Raw genomic sequence first — 18,308 nt, 5'->3', positions numbered from 1 at the left:
CGATGTTGACCTCTTCCGACAAGGATCCAATGTTTTAAGTCTCCTGGACAAGACTTTCCACCATCTTCATCCTTTAGGTGCATCATTTGATTAGGTGTGGACCTTGACGTCTGCATCCCTTGATACGGTGTCACCCATGTTCTTCTTTGCCCAACAGTTCGAAGTATGGTGTTGGCAATATCCTGCTCAGTGTGTTTGTGCTCATAGATCCAGGTCCTTCACTTGGTGGAATCTGGGAGTTGTAAAACTCCTCCATGTTTTGCTTGAAGTGTACCTGTTCATAGAGACAAGGCAGAGATCAAGTGCATGGGCTCTGTTGGTGGAAAACACCAACAGAACCAAAAGTGTATCTGTTTTTCTCTAACCTTAAGCATAGTGAGCAAGACAAAGTTGATGGATAATAAGATCATGAGTGTAGTATTTGAAACATTTGTCAGATCAGATGGCTCAACCTAATGGAAAGATAATCTATCTATATTTATGTTTTGTTTATATCTTCCAAATATTGAATGTGCAACATATTAGCTTATATGTTTAGGAGCGTGGGATCACGAAGGTAGTACTAAGAACAAAGATTAAAGGACTAAACATGTTGAATTAATTGAGTTGGTTATCTGGAGTTATAAATCATACATGTTTGTCTCTTCATTTATGTGAATGCTAGAACCAAGGAGAAGCTTATAAAAGCGATAGTCAAGTACCTTAAGGTGTTACCTTACTTGAAGAGTGACGGTACAGTATCACCTTGTGGAAGCTTTCCTTTCTTAGCGGTTCTGCATCGTGTTTGTGACACCCTCCATGAATCATCTCTTATGAGCCACGTCTTTCTTGTGCAAATTGTTAAACTTCATGTGTCACTTTCTTCATCTCCAATGCGAGTTTATCTCAGGACATCCCAGGTTGATATTGAAAGTTTTCCTGCAGGGGTTAGTCCAACAAAATATCCCATATCTACTATAGCATACTATCGGCTTAAAAATCATCCTAGACACCATGTCTAATTTGATTTAGAAGGGCATTTTAACCTAAGCACCATGCTTAATTTAAAATCCCTTGGAAGTAAGATCATCATTCCTAAACTAAGCACCATGCTTAATTAAGAGATAAATGAAACTATTCCAAACCTAGACATATACTAAAGCAAATAAAGGTAGCATGAGAGCATTTATAGAGATCTACTTAAGTGGAGATAAAGTAGTGTAATTAGTATTTAACAAATTGAGCATGTCTCAAAGGTAAGGACAACCAACGTAGCAACATGGCAAAAGATGTTTTTATGTAAAGTACTCCCCCAAGCTTGAATTTTAAAAAATTCAAGTTTGGATGAATTTAATTCAATGTTGTGTGATGGTTGGTTGGACATACCTTGTGCTTGTCATTCATCCGATCTTCAAATCCTGGAAAGGTTAGTGACAATAATACTTCTACAATTATCTTTATATGCCCTGTGCTTGACAAGAATACCCAAGGCAATGTTGGACATATCCTGTGCTTGACAAGAATACCCGAAGGAATATTTCTACAATTATCTTTATATGCTCAATACACAAGGCAATGTTGCAAGTAATTAGAAGTTCATGTTATGATCTGATAAGTGCTTGTTTTAGGACACTAAGCTTGTCCTTGGGAAACCATCAAGTTATGTTGGTGAAGTGGTTTTCCCTCCAACACCTACCTATATCAAGATCAACTCAACGAGATCTGCAATATTTATTATAGACATATGCATTGACAACCGCCCTTTTAAAGTTTTTATAAATGAAGAGGAAGAGGGGGTTGGAGATCTCAAATGTGGTAAAGATGGAGAGAAAAATTGATTGGAGAGATGTTTTATATGAGCAAGGACTGGGTGAGGTATTTATGAAATAACTTCCATGCTCACTGTTGTTTCTCTCATTCTTAAACTCCAAGGATGATTCTTCATGAATGCTTAAAATTCCTCTAGGATTGTCTCTCAAGTTTGTTTTATCTATCCATTCAATGGTGATAGCACATGGATTTTTAATGCCCTATAGCCATTGATGTTGCTCTTCTCGGTCCTCCTTCTTATGCATGGGATGTCTAGAGAGATTCATAGGATTATCGGGAGGTTCAAGAGAAAAAGCATAGTAGAGATTATTAAGCTCAAGGATTGGTTGGATAGCCGAATTATGGGATTGGAATGTTTAGAAATCGGCTATTGAAACTTCCTCTCCTTGTATGGGAGATGATTCCTTCTCTATCTCTAAGATTTTTCTATGAAGACTAGTGCAAGAAGGATGTCTACGAATGAAGACATACCTTCCTTTACTAATAGATAAAGAAAGAAAGACTCTACCAAAGGTTATATGATTAAGACCAATGTGAAAATATCTAGGAAAAACATGGTCTTGTAGGGCTAGGTCTAAACCAGAATTTATAGAAAAATTAAAAGATTCCCTAGGTGTAGCTAAAAGTGCATTATCTTTTTGATTAAAAGATAGGACCTCAGCTATAGAAAAGGGTTGGTTTTGACCTATTGCAATCAACTCCGGACTCAGATCATAATTAGGGGCAGGACGTGTTGACTCCCATGGTCTATGGCTGGTCTCCGAAGGTGCAAAGAATTTAATAATAGGTATGGAATTTGAGTTATCCATAAAGATAAAAATAAAAAGATAAAAGAATAAAAGTATAAAAGTATAATACAAGATAATAGCAAGACTCAAAGTTATCTCAGCAAACCGTCTTTCTCCCCGGCAACGGCGCCAGAAATGCTTGTTGATATTTGGTAATGCAATAAGGAAACGATCCGCAAGCGCACGGATATCGGTGAGCATTTCACCCGGGAGGTTATCCAGAGTTATCGTATTTATATTTTTGGCACTGGGAGAAAGGGTGCATCTGACTAACCAAATCTATTGCTACTATCCCTTTAGGCTACAAAGAATGTCTTTCGATGTGAGTGATAAATAGAGAAGACTGCAACCGTAGTCTCCTTCTAACCTTGGTAAGGATAAACTACTATTCTAATGGGGAGGCTAATGGAATCTAGACACCACAAAGGATCTTCAACCCGCACCTATAAACCCTATCCTTCCTGCTAACGAGATGTGATCTGCAAAGGTAACTCGGAATTGTCACGTTCCTCACTACTACCACGGTCCAGCTAGTCAGGGAATATCTATGAGTACCCCAGCCTAAACACCACGTTTACGCCAGCAATGATTACTCTAAACTCTACGCGAAGAGATTAAAGTAAACTCATAAACCATAAGAACAATAAAACAAGAACTTACTAGAATTTAGAAGTCGAATTACTGAAGAATCCTAGGAGCAAGCTTCGGGTTAGGAGAACTTGATCCCGCAGGTACAAGCTTGGAGTAGACACCGACAGGCCAGGCTTCCTCCAATCTACACCTCCACTCTATCTCTCTCAATCTAGTAGAAACTAGAAGATCTATTTCTACCTTACATTGGTTGCTAAGCCTAAAAAGAAATATTAATTAGAGAAGAGGTTTTCCTTCGAGGGCACCCCTCAATCTCTATGATAATTTCTTCATGTCTTCTCCAGGAGCCAGGGGGGTCTCCTTATATAGTCCTCCCCTTCTATGCGTTTTTGGGTCGATAGGCGAGGTGGTACTATGTTTTTCTTGATCCAATAGGTCGGTGGAGATCTCCCAAGAGAAAGAGTCCTGATTGGGCTCAGCAGGTGGGCGGGCGCCCAAGGAAACTGGGCGGGCGCCCAAGTCCTGGCCCCGTTTTGCCTCCACTTCAGTCTCGTGGCTTCTGTAGTCTTCTAGATGGTAGAAAATTGCGCGGTGCGTTGATATCTCTATGTAATCCTGACATGTGGGCCTTTCTTCCTTATTTCCTGATAACCCCCTACAGAAATAGACAAACACCAAAACTCATGGAATTCTGTCAGATAAAACCCTAAGTCTAGATGTTGATTTCATTTGGATCCTTTTCTTTGTTTATTTGATAATTAAATTTGATACTTAAGGACCGTCAACAGGTCTCTCCTTGGAACTATAAAAGGAGGGACTCAGGAATAGAACAGGGGACACCACGTAACACGGCACACAACGCTCATTCGTAGTAGAACTCCACGTTCCATACCACGCTTGTATTCGCCCCTATACAAGCACTTAGGTGCAAGATAATACAAACTCTCTCCCCCCCGCTGGACGTAGGGCCTTCTCTTGCCCGAACCAGGATAAATCTCTGTATCCTCTTGCATCACCATCTAGGAAAGGGAGCACGCACACAAATTCACTCGTTGGTGTGACCCCCCGTGGGGAAAACACCGACAAGAGCTCTCCTCTCTTCTCTAAACTAGAGTAGATCTAGATAGTAGCAAGATGGGGAGCGAGGGAGGATTGGAGGAGAGGCCGGCCTATCGGTTCTTCCTCCGGTTGTACTTCACCATGATCAAGCGCTAATCAAGCTTGCTCATGGGATGACTCCGGTAATCTACTTCTATTTCATTATGCAATTACTATCCATGTATGCTCTGGTTCATAACTCTTTTGAGTACTTCAATCTATAGGACTCTATAGGTGAGAGTTGTAATATAGGTGTAAGCGTGGTGCTTAGGCCTAGATTACTTGTGGATATCCCATGTCTAGCCGGATCGTGTGGTAGGCCACGTAGGTGACAGCTATGTTGGTCCTTTGTAGTCCACCTCCCGTTAGCAGGACTGGTAGGGTTTATCGGCATATGGATAAGCATCCTTTGTGCTGTATTCTTATCATGTGGTTCGCCCCAGACATAGAAATACCCCTTTGAAGTAGAGAAGCCCTAGTTATCCTCTCTATTATCCTATTATCGCCCATATATTAGATTGCTCTACTCTATATTCCCCCATTATCATTTTACCTTTAATATTGTTCTTATTCAATTCTACCATCTTTCCTATTTAGACCTATCTATGTATCTTGGTTAACTTAGAGCGTAGTTGGTTCTCCCGTTTCCCTGTGGATACGATAAAACCTTTAACCGGGTAAAAGCTACAACGGTATCCGTGCGCTTGCGGATTTATCTGTGTGTGTATAAATACCATAGTACACTCTAGTGCCATGCTGGGGATGACAACCTAGTATTCAAGTGGTGTTAGCAAGTGTCAACAGTGCCGATGTCAGCCACTTGAGACGTCCCAGAACTATTTGGATTAAAGTCTGGGGGCATACCATATCCCCACCTGTTGGGAGGAACTTTTTTGACAATTCTGAAACACAGACCCTGACATTGTTGATGCCAATAGATCTGTAGCAAGTTGGATTTGTCCCTCTCATGTTGTTGGATTGGTCCTCATCGGTGTAGATTGCCCGTTAGTTAATCCTAGTGTGCTTGGAGGAGAAGTAACTTCAACGGCTGGAGGAGCCGATGGAGTTGTAACCGATGATGATCCTGGCTGATGAAAGGCTGGGCCCACATAAGATGGTGGTATCTGTCCTTCATTGAATGTTCTAGCCACAGCATTGTAAACTGTATTGGACAGCAGACTGGATTGATTGATTAAAGCACGATTAACAGCACTATCAACCATCTCTTGCAATTTACGAGGATTCGCTTCAAAAGTGATTTGCTGAGGCATCGGCAATGCTTCCTTTTGGATCACCTCACCGCTCCTGTTTAGACTGAAGGACTTCAAACATAGCTACTTGTACTCCTCCATAGCTTTTGCTATAGCTTGCTTCTGCTCATCTCTGAGATTGGCCTCAGTTACGGCAATAATGTTGTCTGCATCGAAATCTGTATTCGACATGTTGATCTTGATGATGAATTTGTGTCCCACTGGGCGTGCCAAAAGATGTGTTGATGCAAAAGTAGATCTGCAAAGACAAAGGGCTAATACCCGATTTGACGTTAAGTTGTGCCAGCCGATTTGACCTTACAATCGACAAAGGTTGTAACTCGAATACTTTGGTCCCGACAATAGCGATACGCCCGGATGCCATGGACAAGAGGTATTCACGTGGAACATGAGAACTCGCCGAGTTTGACTCGATGAATTCCTAAGAACTCGTAAGTAAAAGGAAAATATGCAAATTGACGAAGTCGTCAAAAAGTAGATGCTGGAATAAATGTAAAAACTTGTGTTCGATTGATTGTGTGTTTTTCTTACATTGCTACGGGGTCTACATTTATACCTTGCCCGAAAAAGTTACAACCAGACACGACTAGGACTCTAATCCCAAATCGAACGGAATCCATACATAAAACAAACTCTAACAATTATGGAAAACATTAATCTATCCACCATAGGCGATCGGCACACTGCCATCATCTGTGCCTTCTTCTTCTATCATCGGCAAATCACCTTCCATCGGCATCAGCAACCATTGATGTCAGCCATCAGCACAGAGATCAATCACCATTCCTGGACTTAGTCTTATTCTGCTACTCTACCATCGGCATCATAACTTCATCGGTAGCTCCTTTGCTAACCAATCATAACCTTTTCGCCTGTCGATCTGGAACTCTTTAACTCCAGATACGCGTCTAGAGGTACGTGTCCCAAAACAGTGTCAACATACCGGTGCGTAGGTCTCCCCAAAATCCAAGCCTTCTATTTGAGTGAATCCTTGAGCCACCAATCTTGCCTTGTTCCTTGTTACCACACCGTGCTCATCTTGCTTGTTTCGAAAGACCCATTTGGTTCCAGTCACATTTTAGTTGGGCCTTTCACCAAGGACCAAACTTCATTCCGTGTGAAGTTGTTCTACTCTTCTTGCATGGTCAACATCCAATCCTCGTCATCAAGTACTTCCTCCACCCTACGAGGTTCAAAATTAGAAACAAACGAGTAATATTCACAAAAACTTGCTAAACGAGAACGTGTCGTTACCCCACGTCGAATGCTTCCCAAGATGTTATCAAGGGGATGATCCCATTGAATGGATTGATGTACTCTAGGATGTGCCACTAGAGTTGATCTTTGAATGGGGCCATCTTCTTCTTCTTCTTCATAACCATGATCTATTGGAAGACCAAGACTATGATATTGTGGAGGATTGTCTTCACTTGTGTGGTCAAGGTTAAGATGAGGTTGGGCTTGCACAATGTTGCCACCATCTTCATTGATTCTTGATGCGGAAGCTTCACCATGCTCATTGGATGAGCCACGATGAATGGTAGTATCATGATCAATATGCACAACACTTTCTTCATCGTCATCTTCAATGGGCTTTATCTCACCAATTGCTAGCTTCTTGATAGCTTCACGTGGGGCTGCTTCATTACCTACAATCCCAACATTGACTTGCTCCTTTTGAGAGCCGTTGGTTTCATCAAAGGTCACGTCTACTGCGATTTCAATCAAATCGGTGGTTTTATTGAAAACACGATATCCATGTTCATTAGTACCATAACCAAGCATTAAACCTTCATCAACCTTTGGTGCAAACTTTGAGCTTTTGGATTTTTTGTTAAGTATGAATCACTTGGATTTGAAAACTCTAAAGTAGTGCACCTTGGGCTTTTTACCGGTTAGAAATTCATAGGCGGTCTTTTCTCTTTTCTTGTGAAGATACAAGCGGTTGATAGCATGACATGCCGTGTGGACCGCATCCACCCAATAGTTCACTAGAGTCTTGTATTCATCCAACATTGCTCTTGCGGCTTCTATGAGTGTCCGGTTCTTTCTCTCCACAACACCATTTTGTTGAGGAGTATACGGAACCGAAAACTCATGCTTGATTCCTTCTTCATCAAGGTACTCTTCGATGTTTGTGTTCTTGAACTCCTTCCCATTGTCATTTCTAACTTTATTGATTTTGACATCAAACTCATTTTGGGCTCTTCTTGCAAACTTCTTGAAATTCCCTTGGACCTCACTCTTATCACGCAAAAAGAAAACCCAAGTGTAACATGAATAATCGTCAACAATCATGAAACCATATTTGTTACCACCAATGCTTATGTAAGCCACGGGTCCAAATATGTCCATGTGCAGCAGCTCCAAGGGCCTTTCGGTTGTCACGATGTTCTTTACAGGATGCTTTGCTCCTACTTGCTTTCCTGCTTGACATGCACTACAAATTCTATCTTTCTCAAAAGAAACATTTGTTAGTCCAAGGATGTGTTCGCCCTTTTGAAATTTGTCCAAGTTCCTCATCCCAACATGGGCAAGTCGGCGATGCCATAACCAGCCCATGCTAGATTTTGCCATTAGACAAGTCTCAGGATTTACTCTATTTGATATGAAATCAACTAGATAGAGTTTCCCTTTTAGGTGACCCGTAAACGTAATAGAGGAATCCTCCCTTCTATAGACTACCACACCCTTATCCGTAAAGAGACAATTGTAACCCATTTCACAAAGTTGCGAGACGGACAACAAATTGTAACTCAACAAATTTACAAGTAAAACATTGGAAATAGAGTTATCATTTGAGATAGCAATTTTACCCAAACCAAGTACTTCTCCTTTTCCATTGTCACCAAATACAATGTTTCCACTTTGTTCACCACTAGGTTGGAATGATGTGAACATGTCCTTCTGTCCGGTCATATGATTGGTGCATCCACTATCCAACACCCAACTTGTTCCACCGGAGGAGTATTCCTACAAAGACAAATCAAACTTGTGTTTTAGGTACCCAAATAGATTTGGGTCCTAGGGGGTTAGTCACATAAAGTTTTGGCACCCAAACACTCCTCAATATTTCCTTCCTCTTGTGGGCACCAACATACTTTACCATGCTCTTGCCATCCTTGCCCCAACAACACATATAGTCACTAGCATAGCACCGTGGAAGTGGTGCTTGTGGCTTGAGAGCTTCGGATGGCTTTATCTTGCGTTCCTTGTTGCTTGTAGGTTGAATCAATGGAAGGTAAACCTTGTTGTTTGCCTTGCACATAAGCTCATCAAAGGCAACACCCTTGTTGAACTTTACACATGGCACTCCGTTCATAATGTTTGTCCCATTGGCCTTTCCATCGTACCTATTATAGCCAAGTCCTTCCTTGATGGATGGGTGCCTAAATGCCTTGTCTATAGTCCTTTTAGATTGCTCTTGGCATTTACACCCTTTCTTGATTTCCATCTTCAACTTATTGATCTCCTTGTCCTTTTTCTCTAGCTCAACAAGGTTAGTAGCATGTGCATTTACATCAATTTTATAACATCTTTTACAACCATTGCTAGTGGAGACATTAGAGTCTTTGGTTGCCTTAGGAGAAGTCGAAGTGCTAGCCCAAAGAGCGTTATAGTTTAACTCAAGAATTCGGTATTTTTCCTTAAAGCTTGTGAGGCTCTCTTGAGCTAAACTATTTTCATTTTTTAGGCTAGCTACTTGATCATTAATCGAGGAATGTTCCTTAGTCAATTTCCCAATTGAGTCATTGACTAAAGACAATTCAACGGTTAACTTTTCAATCTTCGTCTTTTCCTCGGCGATAGATGCTTCAAACACAAGGTTCTTTTCCTTCTATTATACAATTATATCACCTTGCATCTCTAAGCATCTATCCCTCTTCTCTAATTTCTTCATTAGACCTTTTATTTTCGTGAAGGCCTTATGACCAAATTTCTTTATTAAGGATGCCTCAAGTTGTTCTATGTTCTCATCACAACTATCATATTCATCACTAGAGGTTTCGGATGAGGTAGTTACCTTCTCCCCCTTAGGCATAAGGCAAGTTGGAGTGTAGTAGTCATCATCGATAAGGTTGGCGAAGAGGCTTGGTATTGAGTCCAAGTTGGGGAAGAGCTTTGGTGGTGAAGCCTTGTTTGGGAGGTTCATGAGTGATGATGAGGATTTGTGGATGGCAATGTTTGCAGCTCTCTTCTTCTTCTTCTTCTTCTTCTTCTCTTCATCACTTGAGTCACTATCATTGGATACCCATTCTTCACCAAGATGAGCTTCACCCTTTTTCTCTCCTCTGTACTTCTTGTCATTATTCTTGTTAAACTTGTTCTTGTCTTTCATATTTGGACACTCGGCTATGAAGTGACCGGTTTGGCCACATCCATAGCAAAATATCTTCTTCTTTTGATGACCCTTCTTCTTCATAAACTTTCTAAGATTTCTAATGACAAAAGCAACTTCTTGATCAGAATCTTCGTCACCACTTGATGAATCATCCTTCACTTTCTTCTTTTCTTGACATGACTTGTGGTGTTCATGGCCTTGCTCTACTTTTAGAGCTACATTCTTGTTATATCCCATTGCACTAGGATTATGACTATGTGCATTGATTACATCTTGATCAAAGCACTCATGATGCTTGAGCTTGGCTAGTACTTCTTGAGGTGTCATGTAAACAAAGTCGGGCCTTTCCATAATCACTAATGCTAGCATGTTGTTCTTTGCTCTATAGGTTCTCAAGATCTTCCTAGCAACCTTGTTTTCATCCCATTGAGTGCTCCCAATAGATCTTATGCGGTTGACCAAAGACATCATCCTATCAAACATAGCTTGAGTTGATTCACCTTCTAGGAAAACAAATCTCTCCAACTCACCATGAAGTAACTCAATGTTGCCCTTTCTCATACTCTTGTCACCTTCAAATGTTGTATTCAAAACATCCCAAATATCCTTGGCAACTTCTCTTCCATTCACTTTGTTGAATTCATCTGGGGCCAACCTTGAAACAAGAATAGCTACTGCTTGTGCATTTTGGCGGAAGGTGTGAGCTTCCTTCGGATTGATCTCTCTATCTTCAGTGGGGAATGTTACACCAACATCTACCACTTCCCAAAGATTTGTGGCAATGAGGTGCATCTTCATTTTGTAGGCCCAATCGTCATATCTAGCTCCATCAAAGTGAGGAGGTTTGCCTAGGTTGATAGATGGAGCATGTTGATGTGAAGCCTTAATGAGCTGTGAATAATCAAAGTTCATGTTAGAGTAGACTCCTTTTGGTTGACCTTCTTCTCTACCTCCAACTTCACTTGCATTATCATTGTCTTTGTGGCCACTAGGTCTCTCATCAGATTTCCTGCTACCTATTGCATCTTCAACTTTCTTGCTCAGCTCTTCTTTTAACATATTCATCTCATCTTGCATTTTCTTCATTTCATCTTGAAAGAGCTTTGATTGAGCAGATAAGTGTTCTTTGGCTATTTCCTTAGCCAACTCTTATGTCTTTTTGGTTTCCAACATTGTTTCTTCTCACACGGTAAAGTGCTAAAAGAAGACCTTGCTTTGATACCAATTGAAAGGATCTGAACAATGCCTAGAGGGGGGGTGAATAGGCGTATCTAAAAATTCTACACAAAACTCAAAAACACTTGTCAGCAACTGTTGGAAGTCCCGACAGTTTGGGTCAGAACTTCCGACGTTGTCAGTAGTTCCAACGCAAACTGTCAGCAATTCCGACACCTACGGGAAATGAACTACAAGTGCTTAAATGAACTTTATGAGATCCACAACTTACAACACCACTATCTAGTGGTTAGATGAGGATGTTGAGAGCCTTCCTTGACACCAAGAGTCCCCCAAACCATAGATCGAGACCAAACCCTATCGGCTTGACGAAGAGATCAAGTGCTCAAGCTTCTCAAAGTGTTGCTCTCACTTATCCACTCTCCAATCACTCTAGATCTTAGGTGAATCGAAGTTAGGAGCAAAGAGGAGGAGGAGAGAGGAGTCTTGAATGCTTGGGAGCTGTTTTGTCTGAGGGTTGGTAGTAATGAATGAGTGAGTAACGGTTAGAAACAGAGAGAGAGGGCTATTTATACTACAGGGAGAAAAGTCTGCTTAGATCTAAGTCGGATGTTCCGACATAGGGTCGGGACTTCCGACACGCACTGGGAACACTGTTCAACAGGCAGTCAAGGTCAGCGCAGAAAGTTAGTGTCGGAACTACCGACGTACGTTAGGACTTCCGATGTGTCAGCACTGCTGACCGAGGTTGGAACCACTGGCGCTCGAGCGAGGTAGAAGACTATCAGAGACCTAGCGTCGGGACTTCCGACGCTTGTCGGGACTTCCGACATGTGCGCGTGTAGAACTTAGCGTCGGGAGTTCCGACTCACGTTGGGACTTCCGACGACCATAGTCTCTGCGCAGCACGTCAGCAGTTCCGACACATGTCGAGACTTCCGACACCTGTGGACACAAAAAAAGGTATCTACGTGCAGGTGAGGTGCAAGAGTGTCTCGAAAAAGGTTTAGTTGAAAGACTTGAGCACTCTTTCTTTCCCAAACCAACAACTTTTGAACCCCTCCTGATAGTACGACATACCTAACCCCAAGGTAAAATAGATAAACAATAAAGCTCTAGGTTGAATCCGATGCCTTTTTCACGATCGAAGATTTGGGGACACCATTTCATGTTAAGTCAAACCTTTGAATCTTTCATGAGCCAAGTAGCTGTAGCAAGTCTCAAATAAAATGCATTAGTCCCTAAATTGGATGTCATCAATACACCAAAACCCACATTGGGGGCAAATGCACTTTCAGTTAGGACTAGGAATTCACAGACTTGTCTGTGAAAAGTAACTAGATAGACTGTCCTCGAATTCCTCGGCCTCTCGAGGTGAGCAATTCGTGGCTAAAACTTGAAAGTAAGGATGCACTATTAGTAAGCTTTTATGCAAAACAACTTGGCTCCTTGCTCAGCCACTCCTTGTCTACCCTAAGCCTACATTCCTAAGTTCTTCTCTTTTTCTACCGAGAAAGTCTTGTTGGGTACTCTAGTACTCAACGTTTTATAACCCCTATTGCAGGTGAAGTTCAAGAGCCGACTTGTTTCGAACCCTATTGTGTGACCGTCGTCGAAGTTGACGACAAGGAGGAATAAGCGTGACCCGTGGGCTGGGTCTGTAAACTTGTAATCTTTGTATCATGGTTAAAGTTGCTCCGCTGGACCTGGCTTGTAATAACACTTTATCTAAATCTTACTTTGAAGAACTACTTTTGTAAATTAAGTTATATAATGCTTTCGCTGTTTCACTCTGAGATACTACTTTGGTTAGCTCCTCTTGGTGATACTGCAATGTCTTTGCAATGAATGATCCTGGTGGTAAGGTGGCCACTTGCTATCCTGTAAGGGTGAGAAGAAGAAATTCTCATTAATTGACCATCAATAGTGGTCAGGACGAGCTCGATTATTACACCACAGGTAGCAGTGGAATGAGCGTCCTGCGATGCTCATCAGGCTTCTAGAGTAGAAGGATCCTGGGCATCACCATCAGAGGTCCTTGGGACAATGACAGGTGTCGGTGGGCCCAACTACTTAGGAGGTTCTACCACAAGAGGGTAGACGCAGGGAGCGACAACTTTGTCGGGGTGGTCATCACGGTCGAAGGTGATGGGGGTGCTCGACCAGTTGATGTACTATGGCACTACCATCCTTGCCACGATGACCTTGCGGGACTCCATCTTATGCTGCCTCGAGGTGAGCTATGTCGAGGGTCTGTCATAGATCATGTAGCAGCTGTGGACGGTGGGGAACCCCTCATCTTCTTTGTTTCCGCCCTTGTCGTCGCTTTTGTCCTTCCTCTGGTCGTCCTTCTTCAGCCCTAGGCTGTCGAAGTACTTTTCCAACATGCAACAGTCCTCGAGCTTGTGATTGGTCCCTCCCTTGTTGTAAGGGCAGGGCACCTTGAGGATCTTGTCGAAGATGGCCCCCTCTAGGGGGCCTCGAGGCTTCTCGTGTTCAACAGCAGCGACGAAATCATAGTCGAGAGCCTCCCGCTTGATCGGCCATGTTTTATTCTTCTTCTTGTTTTTCTTGAGCCCTCTGCGAGGGCCCTCGTCGTCGTCCGCTGGCGCCTTCCCCTTGTCGTTCTCGTGGTTGAAGAAAGCCCCGACCGCCTCCTCGCCAGCGGCGTAGTTTGCTTCTATGTCCATCAGCTCGTCGACGGTCTGCGATCGATTTTGACTTAATTGTTGCACCCGATCCTTGCACGTGGTGCCTGAGACAAAGGCGAAAATGACATCGTGGTCGGGGATGTGCGCGAGCTCGGTACGCTGCATCGAGAAGCGACAAGCATACTTTCGGAGAGATTCTCCTGATTTCTGCTTGCATTTGCTTAGGTCCCATGAGTTGCTGGGGCGGAGGTAAGTCCCCTTGAAGTTCCCTTCAAATACCCAGACCAGGTCAGTCCAGTCGTGGATTTGGTTGGCAGGGAGCTCCTCGAGCCACCTACGAGCGGAGTCGGAGAGGAAGAGCGGTAGCTGCCAGATGATGGCTCGATCATCCCCTCGAGCACCTCCCAACTGGCATGCCAGCCAGAAGTCCACCAGCCATAGTTCTGACTTAGTTTTGCCATTGTACTTGGCGATGCTGGTCGGGGGTCGATATGGGCTAGGTAGTGACATGCTGCGGATTGCCCTGCTAAAGACTCGGGGGCCTGGCGGCTCTGGAGCCCATTCGGTCCTCATCGTTATCATAACGTCCACCGCGGTGAGCGCTGTAGCCACGTTCCTCAGTGTCCCCAATGTCAGCGGTAGCGGTGCTCGTTGATGTCATGTCGAGCGTCGTGCTGCCCTCGATTGTCGACGAGGCGCTCCTAGTCGGGCACCATTTTCTTACCTCGAGGGGGCGGCCCCTGATGAACGGACACCTCCCTCTCATTCCGGGCTGGCTCGACGCGTTTTTCTGTGGCTGCCCCTCGACGTCGAGAGGCTAAGCTCTCAGCTTGTTGTGCTGCCACCACGTGGAGCAGACCCTGTACCTCATCTCGAATGCATCATGCCTGGGAGTTTGAAGGCTCGGGCATGTTACGTAGCAGCATGGTTGCTGCCACGACGTTCTGGTCGGCTCGAGGGAAACAGCTGACAAGTGGCTCTGGCTCCTCGTCCCCGACAATCTGCTAATACACTTCTCAAGCACGATCACGAGTGCCCCCGCCGTGCAGGTGCAGTTGGTCTCGCTCGAGAGCCCGCTCGTGTTGGCTGAGGCGCTTGCGATCCTCGTCAAGCTTGGCCTTGAGCTATCGCAGTTATGCAAATTGCACGGCCTTGTCATCCTGAGACGGGGGGTGCACCTGCCCGTCGTTCCTAGGTGTCCTGGGATCTTCCCTCACTGTGGGGGCTCGACCACTCGGGCGGTGTCCTATGTGTCATCCATTGTAGCCACATCCCCATCGAGGTTGAAGCACTCCCTCGTAGGGTCGTAGCTATCGGATTCAGAGTCGGGGTCTGGCTCGGTGGTGTAGAAGCATCCACGCCCCTCCTTCGCCAACTGCTGTCTGAGCGAGGTGATGGTGTACTGCCTAGGTCATAGGCATCGAAGCCCGCGTATCCAGGGAAAATCCGACTACTCCACCACTTCCTGAGCTTGCTGCCGTGTCCCTGCGTAACGCAGGAGGACCAGTGGTCGCTCCATGCACGTCCTGGCGCCCAAGCATATTGCCCTGGCGAGCGACGTCGCGGCGTTGTCCAAACCGAACGGGTATGTCCGTCTGGCGGTGAACAGACCGTGTCGTAGCAGTGCAGACGGAGGTGAGGGTGCGCGGGGCATGCTATTGCCCGATGCCGTCGCGTGGTTGACCTGACGTCGGGCCGTCGTGACTATGGCCTCAGCGCGTGGAGCTATCGGCTCTTGCACCATTGCCCGCTCCGCACGAGGTGATGATCTCGCAGCGGTGGTGGGGCAGTGGCGATGCTGGCCATGCCTCCGCTTGTGTAGGGAAGTGTGGTGGTGAGGCCGTCTTGGAGCCTTTGATCATGTGGGCATGATACGATCCCCTCCAGGTCCTTTGATCGAGAGCAGGATCATGTCGTAGTCGAAGCTGGTGGACATGAACTCAAGGCTCCCAAACCAAATCACCGTGGAGCGTGGGATCAGCGAGACGTGAGTGGCCAGCAGGAAAGAGATGGGAAATCGATGGTAACACGCAGGACCCCTACCTGGCGCACCAACTGTCTTTGTATTATCTCGCACTTAAGTGCTTGTACAGGGGTGAATACAAGTGGATGTGACCAAGAGCTCTTAGTCCTGGGCGGTGGTGGTGTGTGAATCATATTCTACGAGTTGAGTATCCGATCTTTCTTGTTGTATGTCGCCCTCAGTGTCCCCTTTTATAGTTCCAAGGGGAGACCTAGGTTACAGGGTGTAGGCGTTAGAATAAGCCTCTCGATAGGGGCATGGCGCGCTGTCCTACTCGAGGCCTCCGTACCAGCGTGGCCTCAAGCCGTCTTGTTATAGGGTACTTTGGTGATGATGGTGCGTGCGCTTCTGAATTCAGCTCCTGTACATCGTCTTGGATTGGCTTAGGCGTGAGCACACTTGTACGTCGCAGTAGTAGTCACGTCTGGGGTGGTTAAAGCGCTAACTTCCATCGCCTGATTCTTCCCTGAGAAGGGATGCGCCTGCTCAAGGGTCGCGTCGCACGAGCGGCCTTGCTGCGTGGGACCGCTGACTTCAGGTGTCTCGTGGGGCGTCGTGATGGGATATCACATCTGCTATATTGTGTCGAGTCGTACTTTTGTCCATATTAGGGGATAAATCTGGAAAAAGGGAAGATTTGACGGGTGCTTGTTCCCTATCATGTTTCCCGTGACTGCCGGGTTAGGTGGGAGCATGGTAGGCAGCGGGAGGCGCTTTTGCCCTCGAGGCCCACCGATTCGCTCGAGCCACTCCCGTACTCGACGGTCGTAGTTCATCGAGCCCCGTCAATTTGCAGGACCCTATTTCCACGTTTGAGGTCACGATCGACATTGAGCCCTGGTGATCATGTATTTACGTCGGAGCGTCAAGTTAGAGCCTTGATTTGTTTGTGAATCCTCTCGTTATGAGTGTTGGCTGGGATATCACCTATTGACAACCTCGACAATTACGAATTTTGAATTTTCAAACAATCCTAAGCCATATTTTTAAATTTTTAAATAATCCTAATTATCAAACCATCAATTACTAAATAAATTAATTAACAAACCCTAAGTACAGGTGGTTGTTAATGAAAACCACCTGTACAAATTTATTAGTACATACAGCTATCTTAGCGGGCTGCCTGTACTAATATATTTGTACAGGCGTTGGTCGATGACACCTGCTAGTGTAAATGATTAGTAATCTGCTCTAATATAAATCATGCGTGCAGGTTGCGAAAATTTCTATGTCCCGGTGGCGCGAGCTTGATGAAACCGACGCCGTCAGGCTACCAAAATCCGTCATTGCGCCACCACCTCTAGAGGCGCTACCCAAATTTAGGGTCGTAATTGGATTTTTAGAAAAGGAGGAATTTGATATCACCTGGAGTGATTGGATTATGGTGTCTGAAGTGAAGAGGACTAGTTGTTGGACTCGCTTGTGCACTATGTTTATTTTCCCAGAGGGTACAAAAGTGTTGGCCAAGGGTTATGTCATGAAGCAGTTAGCAATATCATTCCGGGGCTATAGGCACGATATGAAAAAAAGTGGTTGTAGAAGGAGTAGGACCTGACGAAGTGATACCCTATCACAGCGGATCAGTGGGCACGTTTTCACGCCATGAAATACTCGGATGATTCCAAGGCTAAGAGCAAAGCCACCTCTGAACTCGCAAAGAGGAACAGGTATCACCACCACCTTGGCACTAGTGGTTACAAGGCCAAGATTCCTAAATGGAGGGCACAAGATGATGCAAAGAGGAGAGAGGGCCATTTGGCATTGACCGATATAGTGCCTGAAAGGAGTGCGTATTGGCTTCATGCTCGGAAGGCAAACACTGAGAGCGATGAGATGTCCTGTCCTGATGACATTAGAGGAGTTCTTGAGAAGGTTTTGGAAGCATCAAAGCTAGAAAAAGACATGTGCCTTTAGGTCACATAGGGAGAGGGACACCCTTACCCATGCTCTAGGTAACCATTCTTTTGCATTTTATTTGAGTAAAATGGAAATCGACACTGACATGAAAGCTCATGTTGTAGGTAACCCCGAGCATCCAGGCCGTGTAAGGGGCGTCTCCTCCAAAATAAGCCAGAAAGAAGGATTCAGTGATGAGTGGAAAGGCATGTATAAGAAAAGAGAATGACATAAGGAGCAAATAAAAGATTATTTTCGAGCAGCAGGCTGCCAAAAAGATTAGGGATATGATGGAAGACTTCTTTAAAAATCCTAATCCTAAAGTGATGAAGCGCTTGGTGGGAGCAGTGTCTGCTCAATAGATGTCATCACAAGCTCCTTCACATATGTAGCTTGTGCTAGCTCAACCCTTGGGTAGCTAGGAGATGGCAACACAATCTATGCCCTTTCCATGTAGTATAGCATCAACAACAAATAAGGACCATTATCCAGTTGATGATATTAATAAACCTTGGCCTTGCTCCTTGGTCATATCCTATGGCCTTAGGAATCAACATACAAAGCAAGTGGCCACAGGCAATGCTATCCCAAGACGTAGTTTCCATGGTGTCGACATGCAAGATGCATATTGCAGGGTGGAAGTGTTGATGGTCGAGAGTGGAT

This window comes from Sorghum bicolor, chromosome 9 (assembly GCF_000003195.3).
Source record: "Sorghum bicolor cultivar BTx623 chromosome 9, Sorghum_bicolor_NCBIv3, whole genome shotgun sequence".
Taxonomy (NCBI): Eukaryota; Viridiplantae; Streptophyta; class Magnoliopsida; order Poales; family Poaceae; genus Sorghum; species Sorghum bicolor.
Note: the sequence above shows the minus strand (reverse complement) of the source record.